Source organism: Pimephales promelas, chromosome 17 (assembly GCF_988280905.1).
Source record: "Pimephales promelas chromosome 17, fPimPro1.hap1.1, whole genome shotgun sequence".
In the NCBI taxonomy this organism is placed as follows: Eukaryota; Metazoa; Chordata; class Actinopteri; order Cypriniformes; family Leuciscidae; genus Pimephales; species Pimephales promelas.
This window is the reverse complement of record NC_142785.1, coordinates 16,197,923-16,215,640: the sequence shown is the minus strand read 5'-3', so window position 1 is coordinate 16,215,640 and position 17,718 is coordinate 16,197,923. Positions and strand designations below refer to the sequence as shown.

At 38.6% G+C, this 17,718-nt stretch overlaps 1 protein-coding gene and 1 long non-coding RNA gene across 4 annotated transcripts in view; one reads left to right on the top strand and one right to left on the bottom strand.

The window, feature by feature from the left end:
- The window catches only part of pcdh15b (protocadherin-related 15b), a 310,069-nt gene that overhangs the window by 210,194 nt on the left and 82,157 nt on the right, over nt 1-17,718 (top strand). The window lies entirely within an intron of this gene.
- LOC148971503 (uncharacterized) lies at nt 10,880-15,277 on the bottom strand. Its single transcript, XR_016147049.1, has 7 exons — nt 15,091-15,277; nt 14,522-14,566; nt 13,935-14,058; nt 13,591-13,630; nt 13,403-13,463; nt 13,162-13,300; nt 10,880-11,692 (listed from the first exon to the last, which is right to left on the bottom strand). It is a non-coding gene; the product is annotated as an uncharacterized LOC148971503 (long non-coding RNA).

The window sequence follows — 17,718 nt, the reverse complement described above, 5'->3', positions numbered from 1 at the left end:
GAGGGCACTGAGACTTACACCTGAGTGCAAAAATGGAGGCTCTAGACCCTTCCAGAGCTGAGATATCGAAAATCAAAATTTCGACCCGAAAAAAAAAAACGACAGTGTTACCCCTTATGTTTTTTTTTTTTGGGCGAAAAATTTTGTATCCCCAATCTTCTCGAAACTCTGTATTCTGATAGAGGGCACTGAGACTTACACCTGAGTGCAAAAATGGAGGCTCTAGACCCTTCCAGAGCTGAGATATCAAAACTCAAAATTTCGACCCGAAAAAAACCCGACAGTGTTACCCCTTACGTTTTTTTTTTTTGGGGCGAAAAATTAAGTATCCCCAATCTTCTCGAAACTCTGGATTCTGATAGAGGGCACTGATACTTACACCTGAGTGCAAAAATGGAGGCTCTAGACCCTTCCAGAGCTGAGATATCGAAACTCAAAATTTCGACCCAAAAAAAAAACGACAGTGTTACCCCTTACGGTTTTTTTTTTGGGCGAAAAATTAAGTATCCCCAATCTTCTCGAAACTCTGGATTCTGATAGAGGGCACTGAGACTTACACCTGAGTGCAAAAATGGAGGCTCTAGACCCTTCCAGAGCTGAGATATCGAAACTCAAAATTTCGACCCGAAAAAAAAACGACAGTGTTACCCCTTACGTTTTTTTTTGGGGGGCGAAAAATTAAGTATCCCCAATCTTCTCGAAACTCTGTATTCTGATAGAGGGCACTGAGACTTACACCTGAGTGCAAAAATGGAGGCTCTAGACCCTTCCAGAGCTGAGATATCGAAACTCAAAATTTCGACCCGAAAAAAAAACGACAGTGTTACCCCTTACGTTTTTTTTTTTTGGGCGAAAAATTTAGTATCCCCAATCTTCTCGAAACTCTGGATTCTGATAGAGGGCACTGAGACTTACACCTGAGTGCAAAAATGGAGGCTCTAGACCCTTCCAGAGCTGAGATATCAAAACTCAAAATTTCGACCCGAAAAAAAAAACGACAGTGTTACCCCTTACGTTTTTTTTTTTTTGGGCGAAAAATTAAGTATCCCCAATCTTCTCGAAACTCTGGATTCTGATAGAGGGCACTGATACTTACACCTGAGTGCAAAAATGGAGGCTCTAGACCCTTCCAGAGCTGAGATATCGAAACTCAAAATTTCGACCCAAAAAAAAAAAACGACAGTGTTACCCCTTACGTTTTTTTTTTTTGGGCGAAAAATTAAGTATCCCCAATCTTCTCGAAACTCTGGATTCTGATAGAGGGCACTGAGACTTACACCTGAGTGCAAAAATGGAGGCTCTAGACCCTTCCAGAGCTGAGATATCGAAACTCAAAATTTCGACCCGAAAAAAAAACGACAGTGTTACCCCTTACGTTTTTTTTGGGGGGGCGAAAAATTAAGTATCCCCAATCTTCTCGAAACTCTGTATTCTGATAGAGGGCACTGAGACTTACACCTGAGTGCAAAAATGGAGGCTCTAGACCCTTCCAGAGCTGAGATATCAAAACTCAAAATTTCGACCCGAAAAAAAAACGACAGTGTTACCCCTTACGTTTTTTTTTTTTGGGCGAAACATTTTGTATCCCCAATCTTCTCGAAACTCTGAATTCTGATAGAGGGCACTGAGACTTACACCTGAGTGCAAAAATGGAGGCTCTTGACCCTTCCAGAGCTGAGATATCAAAACTCAAAATTTCGACCCGAAAAAACCCCGACAGTGTTACCCCTTACGTTTTTTTTTTTTTGGGCGAAAAATTAAGTATCCCCAATCTTCTCGAAACTCTGGATTCTGATAGAGGGCACTGATACTTACACCTGAGTGCAAAAATAGAGGCTCTAGACCCTTCCAGAGCTGAGATATCGAAACTCAAAATTTCGACCCAAAAAAAAAACGACAGTGTTACCCCTTATGTTTTTTTTTTTGGGTGAAAAATTAAGTATCCCCAATCTTCTCGAAACTCTGGATTCTGATAGAGGGCACTGAGACTTACACCTGAGTGCAAAAATGGAGGCTCTAGACCCTTCCAGAGCTGAGATATCAAAACTCAAAATTTCGACCCGGAAAAAAAACTACAGTGTTACCCCTTACGTTTTTTTTTTTTTTTGGGCGAAAAATTAAGTATCCCCAATCTTCTCGAAACTCTGGATTCTGATAGAGGGCACTGATACTTACACCTGAGTGCAAAAATGGAGGCTCTAGACCCTTCCAGAGCTGAGATATCGAAACTCAAAATTTCGACCCAAAAAAAAAACGACAGTGTTACCCCTTACGTTTTTTTTTTTTGGGCGAAAAATTAAGTATCCCCAATCTTCTCGAAACTCTGGATTCTGATAGAGGGCACTGAGACTTACACCTGAGTGCAAAAATGGAGGCTCTAGACCCTTCCAGAGCTGAGATATCGAAACTAAAAATTTCGACCCGAAAAAAAAACGACAGTGTTACCCCTTACGTTTTTTTTGGGGGGGCGAAAAATTAAGTATCCCCAATCTTCTCGAAACTCTGTATTCTGATAGAGGGCACTGAGACTTACACCTGAGTGCAAAAATGGAGGCTCTAGACCCTTCCAGAGCTGAGATATCAAAACTCAAAATTTCGACCCGAAAAAAAAACGACAGTGTTACCCCTTACGTTTTTTTTTTTTGGGCGAAAAATTTTGTATCCCCAATCTTCTCGAAACTCTGAATTCTGATAGAGGGCACTGAGACTTACACCTGAGTGCAAAAATGGAGGCTCTTGACCCTTCCAGAGCTGAGATATCAAAACTCAAAATTTCGACCCGAAAAAACCCCGACAGTGTTAACCCTTACGTTTTTTTTTTTTGGGGCGAAAAATTAAGTATCCCCAATCTTCTCGAAACTCTGGATTCTGATAGAGGGCACTGATACTTACACCTGAGTGCAAAAATGGAGGCTCTAGACCCTTCCAGAGCTGAGATATCGAAACTCAAAATTTCGACCCAAAAAAAAAAACGACAGTGTTACCCCTTATGTTTTTTTTTTGGGGGCGAAAAATTAAGTATCCCCAATCTTCTCGAAACTCTGGATTCTGATAGAGGGCACTGAGACTTACACCTGAGTGCAAAAATGGAGGCTCTAGACCCTTCCAGAGCTGAGATATCGAAACTCAAAATTTCGACCCAAAAAAAAAACGACAGTGTTACCCCTTACGTTTTTTTTTGGGGGGCGAAAAATTAAGTATCCCCAATCTTCTCGAAACTCTGTATTCTGATAGAGGGCACTGAGACTTACACCTGAGTGCAAAAATGGAGGCTCTAGACCCTTCCAGAGCTGAGATATCAAAACTCAAAATTTCGACCCGAAAAAAAAACGACAGTGTTACCCCTTACGTTTTTTTTTTTTTTGGGCGAAAAATTTTGTATCCCCAATCTTCTCGAAACTCTGAATTCTGATAGAGGGCACTGAGACTTACACCTGAGTGCAAAAATGGAGGCTCTTGACCCTTCCAGAGCTGAGATATCAAAACTCAAAATTTCGACCCGAAAAAACCCCGACAGTGTTACCCCTTACGTTTTTTTTTTTGGGGCGAAAAATTAAGTATCCCCAATCTTCTCGAAACTCTGGATTCTGATAGAGGGCACTGATACTTACACCTGAGTGCAAAAATAGAGGCTCTAGACCCTTCCAGAGCTGAGATATCGAAACTCAAAATTTCGACCCAAAAAAAAAACGACAGTGTTACCCCTTATGTTTTTTTTTTTGGGCGAAAAATTAAGTATCCCCAATCTTCTCGAAACTCTGGATTCTGATAGAGGGCACTGAGACTTACACCTGAGTGCAAAAATGGAGGCTCTAGACCCTTCCAGAGCTGAGATATCGAAAATCAAAATTTCGACCCGAAAAAAAAAAACGACAGTGTTACCCCTTATGTTTTTTTTTTTGGGCGAAAAATTTTGTATCCCCAATCTTCTCGAAACTCTGTATTCTGATAGAGGGCACTGAGACTTACACCTGAGTGCAAAAATGGAGGCTCTAGACCCTTCCAGAGCTGAGATATCAAAACTCAAAATTTCGACCCGAAAAAAACCCGACAGTGTTACCCCTTACGTTTTTTTTTTTTTTTTGGGCGAAAAATTAAGTATCCCCAATCTTCTCGAAACTCTGGATTCTGATAGAGGGCACTGAGACTTACACCTGAGTGCAAAAATGGAGGCTCTAGACCCTTCCAGAGCTGAGATATCGAAACTCAAAATTTCGACCCAAAAAAAAAACGACAGTGTTACCCCTTACGTTTTTTTTTTTGGGCGAAAAATTAAGTATCCCCAATCTTCTCGAAACTCTGGATTCTGATAGAGGGCACTGAGACTTACACCTGAGTGCAAAAATGGAGGCTCTAGACCCTTCCAGAGCTGAGATATCGAAACTCAAAATTTCGACCCGAAAAAAAAACGACAGTGTTACCCCTTACGTTTTTTTTGGGGGGGCGAAAAATTAAGTATCCCCAATCTTCTCGAAACTCTGTATTCTGATAGAGGGCACTGAGACTTACACCTGAGTGCAAAAATGGAGGCTCTAGACCCTTCCAGAGCTGAGATATCGAAACTCAAAATTTCGACCCGAAAAAAAAACGACAGTGTTACCCCTTACGTTTTTTTTTTTGGGGCGAAAAATTTAGTATCCCCAATCTTCTCGAAACTCTGGATTCTGATAGAGGGCACTGAGACTTACACCTGAGTGCAAAAATGGAGGCTCTAGACCCTTCCAGAGCTGAGATATCAAAACTCAAAATTTCGACCCGAAAAAAAAACGACAGTGTTACCCCTTACGTTTTTTTTTTTTGGGCGAAAAATTAAGTATCCCCAATCTTCTCGAAACTCTGGATTCTGATAGAGGGCACTGATACTTACACCTGAGTGCAAAAATGGAGGCTCTAGACCCTTCCAGAGCTGAGATATCGAAACTCAAAATTTCGACCCAAAAAAAAAAACGACAATGTTACCCCTTACGTTTTTTTTTTTTGGGCGAAAAATTAAGTATCCCCAATCTTCTCGAAACTCTGGATTCTGATAGAGGGCACTGAGACTTACACCTGAGTGCAAAAATGGAGGCTCTAGACCCTTCCAGAGCTGAGATATCGAAACTCAAAATTTCGACCCGAAAAAAAAACGACAGTGTTACCCCTTACGTTTTTTTTGGGGGGGCGAAAAATTAAGTATCCCCAATCTTCTCGAAACTCTGTATTCTGATAGAGGGCACTGAGACTTACACCTGAGTGCAAAAATGGAGGCTCTAGACCCTTCCAGAGCTGAGATATCAAAACTCAAAATTTCGACCCGAAAAAAAAACGACAGTGTTACCCCTTACGTTTTTTTTTTTTGGGCGAAAAATTTTGTATCCCCAATCTTCTCGAAACTCTGAATTCTGATAGAGGGCACTGAGACTTACACCTGAGTGCAAAAATGGAGGCTCTTGACCCTTCCAGAGCTGAGATATCAAAACTCAAAATTTCGACCCGAAAAAACCCCGACAGTGTTACCCCTTACGGTTTTTTTTTTTGGGGCGAAAAATTAAGTATCCCCAATCTTCTCGAAACTCTGGATTCTGATAGAGGGCACTGATACTTACACCTGAGTGCAAAAATGGAGGCTCTAGACCCTTCCAGAGCTGAGATATCGAAACTCAAAATTTCGACCCAAAAAAAAAACGACAGTGTTACCCCTTATGTTTTTTTTTTTTGGGCGAAAAATTAAGTATCCCCAATCTTCTCGAAACTCTGGATTCTGATAGAGGGCACTGAGACTTACACCTGAGTGCAAAAATGGAGGCTCTAGACCCTTCCAGAGCTGAGATATCAAAACTCAAAATTTCGACCCGAAAAAAAAACGACAGTGTTACCCCTTACGTTTTTTTTTTTTGGGCAAAAAATTAAGTATCCCCAATCTTCTCGAAACTCTGGATTCTGATAGAGGGCACTGATACTTACACCTGAGTGCAAAAATGGAGGCTCTAGACCCTTCCAGAGCTGAGATATCGAAACTCAAAATTTCGACCCAAAAAAAAAACGACAGTGTTACCCCTTACGTTTTTTTTTTTTGGGCGAAAAATTAAGTATCCCCAATCTTCTCGAAACTCTGGATTCTGATAGAGGGCACTGAGACTTACACCTGAGTGCAAAAATGGAGGCTCTAGACCCTTCCAGAGCTGAGATATCGAAACTCAAAATTTCGACCCGAAAAAAAAACGACAGTGTTGCCCCTTACGTTTTTTTTTGGGGGGCGAAAAATTAAGTATCCCCAATCTTCTCGAAACTCTGTATTCTGATAGAGGGCACTGAGACTTACACCTGAGTGCAAAAATGGAGGCTCTAGACCCTTCCAGAGCTGAGATATCAAAACTCAAAATTTCGACCCGAAAAAAAAACGACAGTGTTACCCCTTACGTTTTTTTTTTTTGGGGCGAAAAATTTTGTATCCCCAATCTTCTCGAAACTCTGAATTCTGATAGAGGGCACTGAGACTTACACCTGAGTGCAAAAATGGAGGCTCTTGACCCTTCCAGAGCTGAGATATCAAAACTCAAAATTTCGACCCGAAAAAACCCCGACAGTGTTACTCCTTACGTTTTTTTTTTTTGGGGCGAAAAATTAAGTATCCCCAATCTTCTCGAAACTCTGGATTCTGATAGAGGGCACTGATACTTACACCTGAGTGCAAAAATGGAGGCTCTAGACCCTTCCAGAGCTGAGATATCGAAACTCAAAATTTCGACCCAAAAAAAAAACGACAGTGTTACCCCTTATGTTTTTTTTTTTGGGCGAAAAATTAAGTATCCCCAATCTTCTCGAAGCTCTGGATTCTGATAGAGGGCACTGAGACTTACACCTGAGTGCAAAAATGGAGGCTCTAGACCCTTCCAGAGCTGAGATATCGAAACTCAAAATTTCGACCCGAAAAAAAAACGACAGTGTTACCCCTTACGTTTTTTTTTGGGGGGCGAAAAATTAAGTATCCCCAATCTTCTCGAAACTCTGTATTCTGATAGAGGGCACTGAGACTTACACCTGAGTGCAAAAATGGAGGCTCTAGACCCTTCCAGAGCTGAGATATCGAAACTCAAAATTTCGACCCGAAAAAAAAACGACAGTGTTACCCCTTACGTTTTTTTTTTTTTGGGCGAAAAATTTAGTATCCCCAATCTTCTCGAAACCCTGGATTCTGATAGAGGGCACTGAGACTTACACCTGAGTGCAAAAATGGAGGCTCTAGACCCTTCCAGAGCTGAGATATCGAAACTCAAAATTTCGACCCGAAAAAAAAACGACAGTGTTACCCCTTACGTATTTTTTTTGGGGCGAAAAATTTAGTATCCCCAATCTTCTCGAAACTCTGGATTCTGATAGAGGGCACTGAGACTTACACCTGAGTGCAAAAATGGAGGCTCTAGACCCTTCCAGAGCTGAGATATCGAAACTCAAAATTTCGACCCGAAAAAAAAAAACCGACAGTGTTACCCCTTTTTTTTTTGGGCGAAAAATTTTGTATCCCCAATCTTCTCAAAACTCTGGATTCTGATAGAGGGCCATGAGACTTAGACCTGAGTGCAACAATGGAGGCTCTAGACCCTTCCAGAGCTGAGATATCGAAATTAAAAATTTCGACCAGAAAAAAAAAAACGACAGTGTTACCCCTTACGTTTTTTTTTTTTTGGGCGAAAAATTTAGTATCCCCAATCTTCTCAAAACTCTGGATTCTGATAGAGGGCCATTAAACATAGACCTGAGTGCAACAATGGAGGTTTAGACCCTTCCAGTGCTGAGATATCGAAACTCAAAATTTCGACCCGTAAAAAAAAAAACGACAGTGTTACCCCTTACGTTTTTTTTGGGGGGCAAAAAATTAAGTATCCCCAATCTTCTCAAAACTCTGGATTCTGATAGAGGGCCACAAGACTTAGACCTGAGTGCAACAATGGAGGCTCTTGACCCTTCCAGAGCTGAGATATCGACAATCAAAATTTCGACCCGAAAAAAAAACGATAGTGTTACCCCTTACGTTTTTTTTTTTTTGGGCGAAAAATTAAGTATCCCCAATCTTCTCAAAACTCTGGATTCTGATAGAGGGCCATGAGACCTAGACCTGAGTGCAACAATGGAGGCTCTAGACCCTTCCAGAGCTGAGATATCGAAATTCAAAATTTTGACCAGAAAAAAAAACGACAGTGTTACCCCTTACGTTTTTTTTTTGGGGGGGGGGGGCGAAAAATTAAGTATCCCCAATCTTCTCAAAACTCTGGATTCTGATAGAGGCACTGGTGATTCTAGGGGGTCAGGGCCACCCCTGAAAGCTCATTGGCCACACCTGTGGCCACCCCAGATCTGATAGGTAGTTGGTCAAGTTCGTCAACACAAGAAACAAGAGAAATGCTGTCAATCAATGGTGACAGCTGATCAACCGATTTAGGTCCAGTTTTACCTTTTTTAATAACACAGTAATAGTCATACTGAGGCTCTGAGAGCTGATTTCTGCTCAGCAGACGTTTGGCCATGCAGGTCAGGTTACTAATGAGATGCGCGCGCACGCTGGCTGCTGCTCCGTGAAACAGGTGGACAGTCTTGCAACAGCAACAAATACAACGATAAAAACGCGGGAATCTGTAGATTTAGAGGTATGGTAATTTAATGTTTAGTTATATTGTAGTTCCCTGTGAATGTGTAGGAAAACTATAAAAGTCGAACTACACTGTACTAGCTAGATTAGCATCCTGAGAGAGTGCAGACGGTAAAGAGGACGCGTGCAGCTCTTAAAGGGGCCACACCTTATTTCCACTCATACATCGCCATGAAATATAAAACGCTATTTTCTGGAAGACAGATGGTGGTTTTTGCAGATGTGTGTGTTCAATTATAGCTAATGTTATATTTTTCGCCAACCAGTGTGTTAAATATAGTGTGACAGTAGATTTAAGTTAAAACACACACACAAAAAAAAAGCTGTGACTTATTTATTTGCTCTGTGGTTTAAGGGGAGTTTAAAAAGGACTTTTTGTTTGTGTCAATTAGCTCATCTTTACAGTCCACATATATTTTTAGAAGTTTAAATAGGCAGAGTAAATTGCATTAAAATGGCACAAATGTCATAAGTTAAATTATGAAGAAGCATCTTAACTATTGATAATTTTGAGTCTTAACTTTTTGATTTTAAAAACGTATTAATGCTGAATCAAAGCCAACGTTTCAATTTATACTTTCATCAAGGCCTTGGACATGAATACTGTCTGGGTTGAAAAACACTTTTTGCACATTTTCATACATCACAAGGCATCCTAATGAAATTATTCAGTCATCAGGCCACTCTCTGTGTTACCTGTGTTTGCTTTACTTATTTAAGTCCCCTCTTGTGGTTAAATAAAAACACTCCTGGCAAAGAACAAACTAAGAAATTCAAATTCCAGTATCTCTAACAAATTATATCTAAGCTAAATAATAACATAAACTAAACATGTAAAGAACAACAAATATTTAGTTTTTTTCCTCACAGACTTAGTTTTTTCTTTTGCTTTTACAGATACACTTTTGAATAAGGTCCTATCTTTAAGCATGTTGGTTTGTCCTGTTGGATTTCTGTGTTTTCATGTACACTGCATGAAAAGTGGGATTTTCGTCCCCGTAAACTGTCGGAAATCTCCCTAATTTTCGGCAGTTAACGACAATTTACAGACTGTGAACGTCGCGTTCCACTGTGCCACATATTGACGGAAACGAACCATGACGTGTGCATGGGACGCTCGCGGAGGTGTGCATGGCCCAAATTATGGAATTAATTTTGAGCCAATAAAAATGAACGTAACTTTTCAAGAAACTAATGAAAATATAAATTGAAACTGAATAAAATATCTTTGAAACTGAAAAAGAATGAACCGCAAGCAATTTTTTTTACTTTGTTTTTAATACACTACATGTTTTGCTAACTATTCCTCATATTTCGTTTACTGATCTACACTTACAAATGCACTTCCAGAGTTTTCATTTACGCTTCTGCAGTTTTCATTTATGCTTCTGAAGTTTTCGTTTACACTCCCTGATTTTGCGTTCGCTGTTCTGACACAAATCTCTCGTGGGGGCGGGGCTAGTAGCAGTGTATTCTCATTGGCTACTGAGTTTTTGATTGACAGCTTCTTGACCTGGAAGTGAAGACGTCAGATTTGTGTTTACACGTGTGGATGTGAGCGTCTGTAAGCGCAGCTTTCTATTTAATTTTAGTGATATTAAGTTATGTTTGTTTTTTAATTTTATCTGTATTTACCTTCTGCTGCGATTACTTTGTCAACAGAAGCTTTTAGGTTCACAAGAGATCAGTCTATTCAGCTGTAATTGTACATCAAAGTACGCCCACTGTATGTGACTACTTAAAATATTGTGTCCAATGTTTTAGGAGAATATTTGTTTATTCTTGATGATTCGTTTGCATGTTAGGCTCTGAATAGGTCGTGCTATTACAATATAAAGAGAATAGCCTACTAGTATACGTGTGTGATATATTCAGCAGTCAAGAAAGTTTCACTTCAACCAGGTAATCAAGGTTGGCAACCATGGCCATCAAATTTCTCATTGTTACCATATGCATTTACACCATCAAATGATCATGTATGATCACTTAAATAAGAGGAATTTAAACTATATGAAAATTACAATCGTGGGTTGCTGTCAGATGATACAGACCTCAAAGGGCATTTCATTACATATTTCACATAAAGAATATTTTTGTTGGCATTTTTTTAATCATGCTGATAATTTTATTTATTTCATTTCGTTAATATTATTTTCTAACATTTAAAATGGTAAATATATTTGAACAATCATCAACAGGTTCAATTATGACTTATAAAATCAGTTAAATGAATTTAAATAAAAAAATCGAATAAATGTATTCATTCTTTATTGTCACTACAGCATATACACAAGTATCAAAGTGAAAGTCTTGGGTGCAGTTATGACAGGAAAGACCAGAATCCACAAAACATTAACTGCATACTATACATGTAATGCACAGTATTCTCATAATATACATAACAAAATGTATAATCACAAAGATTTTTAAGGAAATAATACATATCTGTGAGTCCACATAAAACAAGTGGATTGTACCCATGTATGACAGTTGGTCGGAAGTTATTTTTAATAGTTAAAACAGCTTACATTATTAGTATTTTCTTATCCTATTGTTTCACTTCAGAAGGTATTGATTCATCCACTGAGGTCGCATGGACATCACGGTCACTGTGTGTGGTTTTTAAAGCATCTTTAGGACTTGTAGAGATGGATTACTTTCCTTAAAATCTTAATTCGTAATTATCTGTAGAAAGAAAGTAAAATGCATCTGGGACAGCATGAGGGTGAGTAAAATAAGTGAGAATTTTATTTTTGGGTGAACTATCCCATTCATATGCTGTTGGTATGCTAATCCATGAACAGCAGAGACTAATAATAAACTGCAACCTCTTGTGTACTGTGTTTGTTTTAATCTAGAGCTCCAAAGAAATTAAAATATTTGCTATTTTATAATATTAAAATAAAATACAACAGGTGTCTGAAGATAAGGATCCCAGTCATTCAAAGGTGATATGTCTGAACAAAGTAACATTATTGTCTGATGGAGACAGTTGATCTCTGGTATTATCACTCCATCTTCTGTGTCAGCATCAGAATTTTGTTTGTGGAAACGTTGCTCAAATCCCTGAAAAATGAGAAAGGAAATGTATTATAATCTAACAATACAAACTGCTTTGAACTCCCACATGCAGTAACCATTTGCAGACTTAAAATAATTATTTCAAACAAATTATATAAATGTTTTAAGGGACTTTACAGTACTAAATGTTTACCTGACTCACACACCATTTATCATCTGTAATACTATTGTGTAACCAGTAGATGGCTCTATAGCCCAATAAACATTTATCCATGGCTGTGTAGCGTCTACTCCCTAGTTGCTGGATTTTTTTCAGTCATAATTACTTGCATGTATTAGGTGTTGCATTTGGATATATATATAATTATTAAAGACTATTAAAAATTCAACATTTTTCTCCAAAATGTTTTTTTTTTTTTTTTTTTTTTTTTTTTACATAATTATTACTCAAATATGGATACAGAACAAGCATTTTGTTGTCTTTTGCAGAATAAATATTGCACCCAGGGTTATACTTCAAAACAAATGAGTGTTTACATATTATGAATAGAGACGTGGAAAATGGTCAAGTACTGTCTCTCTTCTTTTAAAAACTCTGCATCACAAATTAATCAGCAATTGGCTTTACATTGCCAAAGTTGAATCGGGCAGTGATTGACAGCGCTCTGGTCCAATGGCATCGGTCATTGTCTGATACAGTACATTTTGTATTGTAGGCTATAGTACAGATACTGTACAGTACTCTAGCACAATGTTGTTTGGGGTGGCAGAGGGGAAATATGATCTAATTGAAGCAAATATGATCTAATCGAAGACTGTAACCGTATGTAACGTTAGATAAACAAGACATGTAATGATTGGGCTAACTAACCAATTAAATCAAGACAACACTGCTGTATAATGTTATGGGCTCTCACTGAGCTCTAATATGCCTCTCCACCTGAAAAAGCAAGAACTGTATTATAATTAGTATTAGTTTAGTATTAATTAATAAAAAATAAAAACAATCAGACTTGATATTTTTAGGTCAAATCGTTCTTGTCTGTCAGTCATATAATGGAGGTCTATGGTCACCACCTCAAAGAGCATGCACAGAGAAGTCCAAATTAAACATGATTTAATGACTCATAAATTAAGTACACATTGATGGCCTAAGACACGAAACAAGCGATTTGTGAGAGAAAACAAACAGTTTATATATATATATATATATACACACACACACACTGTTCATTTTCTCACACAAACCGCTCGTTTCGTATCTTAAGCCATCAATGTGTACTTACAGTTACGAGTCATTAAATCATATTTAATCTGGATTTCTCCGTGCATGCTCTTTTAAGAGATCCCCATAGATTTCCATTATGACTGACAGAAAAGAATGGTTTGACGTAAAAATATAAAAATTGAAACTACGGTGGAAACAAAGACACCTACATCTTGGATGCCCTTGAGGTAAGCTAAAACATATCAAAAATTAATTTTAAAGTGAACTATCCCTTTAAAACTCTTACTTCAAGTCCTGTAGGCTCATCGGGGCGTAGTGAATCCTCCACCTCCAAGTCTTTGCGACGCGTGCTTGAGGTGCTCACACACGTTCACCTTGATGTACATACACCTCAGTGGCTATGGAACCAAATTTCATGATCCCTTCTGCAAAGTTGAAAAAGACCAATGATTTAGATGTATGCAAAGACAATCTGCCCCAAGTCCCCACATTTGTAAGCAAAAATATGTTTCCTTTGCATCCACTACCTGGTTTCCTTCAGGCGATGGCGGATGTCGACCAGTAGTTTCAGGACATTTTTCTTGAACACTGAAATAAACAAACACATTTGGTGAGGTTTGCAATGCTCTAATTAGAATAGCAAAGTTTGCTAGCACACAAGAGAGAAGGTGTCTATTAAAAGTGTCTTCTCCACTGCCAATAGATCAATACTTACCAGTCTCAGTCACTGCATCTCCCAGTCTCAGTCACTGCATCTACACCACAAAAAAATGTGTTATACAAGTTATTATCAAATGATGAAACTGAACATATTTATAAGATGATAAATAATAAATCTGCAATATTGTAACAATTAGAGATACATCTATAAAACTTGGTGAACTGCAAAGTACTTTGATGAAAATTGCGGCCTTAATTGTAAAAAAAATTCTAAATTACTTGATTTCTTGTTCAAAGCAATGTGTACACTGTGTAACAGGCATCCAGGGTCATATGACCACCACCTGAATAGCAAAATATTCCTAAATGAGCTTAGTGTGAACGCAGCCGACAACTCACCGTGCCTGTCATGTGCTGAGATCACTGCGCTGTACTCTTTTATCATGTCTGGACCTGGTCGGGGGACTGAGGGCATCACTACGGGATCGGTCTTCATGGATTTATTAGTTCCATATGGTTATACCTGAAATTAAAATAATTTTGTAATTATAATACAATGTTTCCTGTTGTGTTAGTATATGTGCACTGGAAGCCTCAGCACACAAACAAATTCCTTATGTGTGCAAGCACACTAGATAATAAAGCTCTTTCTGATTCAGATTCAAAGTAATAGCAGTGATTTGAAGACTGTGTGCCTCGCACCATCACTGTACGTGCCGTGACCCATCATGTCTGAACCTGAAGGTGTGCCTCGAACAATCTCTGTGCAGGACCTGATGGTGAATCGAACACTGGACCTAGTAACATTTAAACTTGGCCAAACATTTATGAATATAACATGCCATGTTCCAGTTCTCTTTGGCGTTTTCACCACTGTCTTACTCTCAAAGTCATCCGTAAACACAGACGTTAATACCAAATTAGTTTAGTTTTACTGTTTATTTGATCAAAAGAAAAGAGGATGAGATCACAACACGTAACGTTACCTTGTTTAGGTGTTTTTTCTCCTATCAGGGAAGGGCACCTCACTCCTTACAGCACATGAGAGACAAAACAAATGCGTTAACAAACATCACAAACAGATGGAGTTAAAGATTTCACTCCATCACACAACAGCGTTGCAGTTTTACAAACAAGGATAGCCTACACTAGAGCATACAAGCACATTACGAACTTTGAGTTTGTATGATCCTGGCACATATAATTTTACCATAATTTCTGACGATATTCAGAGTAAACGCATTGGGAAAAGCCCGTTGAACACCCAATACGAGTTAGTTTGATTACTAGCAAAGAATGGTAGCTACCTAGCAGCCAGATAACAACGTGCAAAATACAATTTAGTGTCCCAAATTGACATGAAACTAAAAAAGAATTAAGAGCAGCAGGCTAACGCAAAACAAAAAAAACTGTGCCGTTAAGGTTAACGCCCTTGAACATTCGCGGCAGTAATCACAGCAGTTTTGTGAAGTTTAAGACAATAACGCTAAACTACCAAACACTATAAGTAGACATGGACATAGAATTCTGAATTCACTAGATTGGACGAACTTACCTTCAATTTAGAGGAGATGGGTTCACCAGTGATCATGACAGCGATGCGGGCTGAATATCTGTGCCGTTATTTTCTGCTTGAAAAACCAACCATGTGAAAAACACGCTGAATCGCGCCGCTCGCGCCACATGGCTCACATGTTGCCTCGGCCTATCAGAGTGGCTGGCGTTCTTCTTCTTCTTCTTCTTCTTCTTTATATTTGGCGGTTGGCAACTATTTCTTGTGCATTACCGCCACCACAGGACTGGAGTATGGCATAGGAGCTACTGTCTTATTCTTTACTATTATTAAAAACAAAATATACCAGCAATTTCATAGTTATTTATAAAAAAAAAAAAAAAAACTTTATTCCTAGATCCTCTTTAAAAGGCCTGTACTTTTCAAAAAAGAAAATAATAGATCAAAATTCTCCCTTGAACTTCTGTCCAATAATGTTTTAGTTTCTAAAGACATTTTCTTTGCTTTCAACTCATTAACTAGTCTTTGTCTTGCTTCATTGTATTTCTGACAGTACATTATTACATGCTCAACGGTTTCAGGTATATTACTCTGGCAATACTCACAATTTCCATCTACATGCTTTTTTATTAAAAACATTGTACTATTCAACTTTGTATGACCCAACCTCATCCTAGTCAGCACAATTTCTTCCTGTCTTGATCTGGTTATGTGTGTTTCTTTTCCCACTTTCCCTTGTATCCTATATAGATGTCTTCCTGAGCACCCATTATCCCAGATATGTTGCCACTTTTTAATAGTTTTAGCCTTAATTATGCTTTTTATCTCTGCTTTACTGTATTTTACATCTATATCTATATTGCTTTTATCTGTTACTCTCTTTGCATGTTCATCAGCCATTTCGTTACCTTCCACTCCTATATGGGCTGGAACCCATACAAATGTCACCCTCCTTCCTGATGCTTGTATTCCATTTGCTAGCTGTAAAATTTCAACCAAAATATCTTCCCTTGAATCAGACCGATAGTTCTGAATACTGTACATTGCTGAACTTGAATCAGAGGCAATTACTGCCTGCAGACAATTGTTAGACTCTAGCCACAAGAGTGCTAACCATATGGCAACCAGTTCAGCAGTATACACTGCTAGGTCATCATTTATCCTTTTTGCCATTTCTATGCCCATCTCAGGAATTACATAGGCTACCCCTACTCTCTTCTCAGTGTTTTTAGATGCATCTGTAAAAATCTTTACACACTCTTTGTATTTTCCTGTTATATAGTTGTTTACCCCATATCCACTCCATCTTTCTTCTTTACTTCCAATAGTTCTAAATCAACATGCAATTCTTGTAACATCCACGGAGGCACGATTGGATACGACACTGTTGGGCAGATGTTCAAAGATCCAATTCCCATGTTATTCACCTTATCTTTTATGACCCACCCATAACTTTTGATTTTCATACTTTCTTTTTCCTGACATTCCCTTAATACTATTTGAGACATGTGGTTCTCTTTATGCCCCCTGATATTTGCCCAGTATACCAGTGCTAGCTGGTCCCTCCTCAATTGCAGTGGCATCTCACTCACTTCTACTTGCATTGCAGCTATTGGAGAAGTTCTTATTGCACCACTAATTATCCTCATTGCTTGATTTTGCAAACCATCAAGTTTGTTTAAGTTTGTTTTGGAGGCAGATCCATATGCTATACAGCCGTAGTCAAACACTGATCTCATTAGACCTGTATAGATGGTTTTTAATGCCGACCTTGTAGCACCCCAATCTATCCCACATAAACACCTCATAATATTTAGTATCCTCTTACATTTATCTATCATCTTTTGGATATGATATGCCCATGTCAACTTCTTATCAAACCAAACACCTAGATATTTAAAGATCTCGACCCTCTCTAGCTCTTTATCCAAAACCATTATTTTGAATTCTCGGCTAATTTTTCTCCTTGTAAAGAACATAACCTTTGTCTTCTCTATTGATATTCTAAATCCCCATTTCACTCCCCATTGCTGAACTTCATTAACAGCATCTTGCATCTTATGCACAATATACTCAATGTTCCTTCCCTTCTTCCACATTGCACCGTCATCCGCAAATAACTCTTCTCCATCTAAGCCATTCAAGTCTTTAAATATCTGGTCTATCATAATTACAAATAATAAAGGACTTACAATGCTTCCTTGAGGCGTTCCATTTTCTACTCTAAAACTCTCACTTAGTTCCCCATCAATTTTAACTCTCAATGTTCTATCAGATAGGAAATCTCTGACCCACTGATACATCCGACCCCTAACTCCCATCTGATTTAGTTTAATTAATAGTCCTTCTGGCCACATCATATCATATGCTTTCTCTATGTCAAAAAACACTGCCACTACAGTCTCTCTATTCACTTGAGCCTTTCTTATGGTTTCCTCCAGGCATACCACTGGGTCCATTGTACCCCTTCCCCTTCTGAAGCCACTCTGGTAACATTGCAACCATCCTTTTGACTCTACCCAATACATTAGCCTATCATTTATCATTTTCTCCATTGTCTTACCCATCTGCGATGTCAGTGCTATAGGTCTATAACTGCTTGGACTATGAGGATCTTTTTAGGGATAATTCCCTCCATCCATATCTTATTGTACAACTTCAACAGGATAT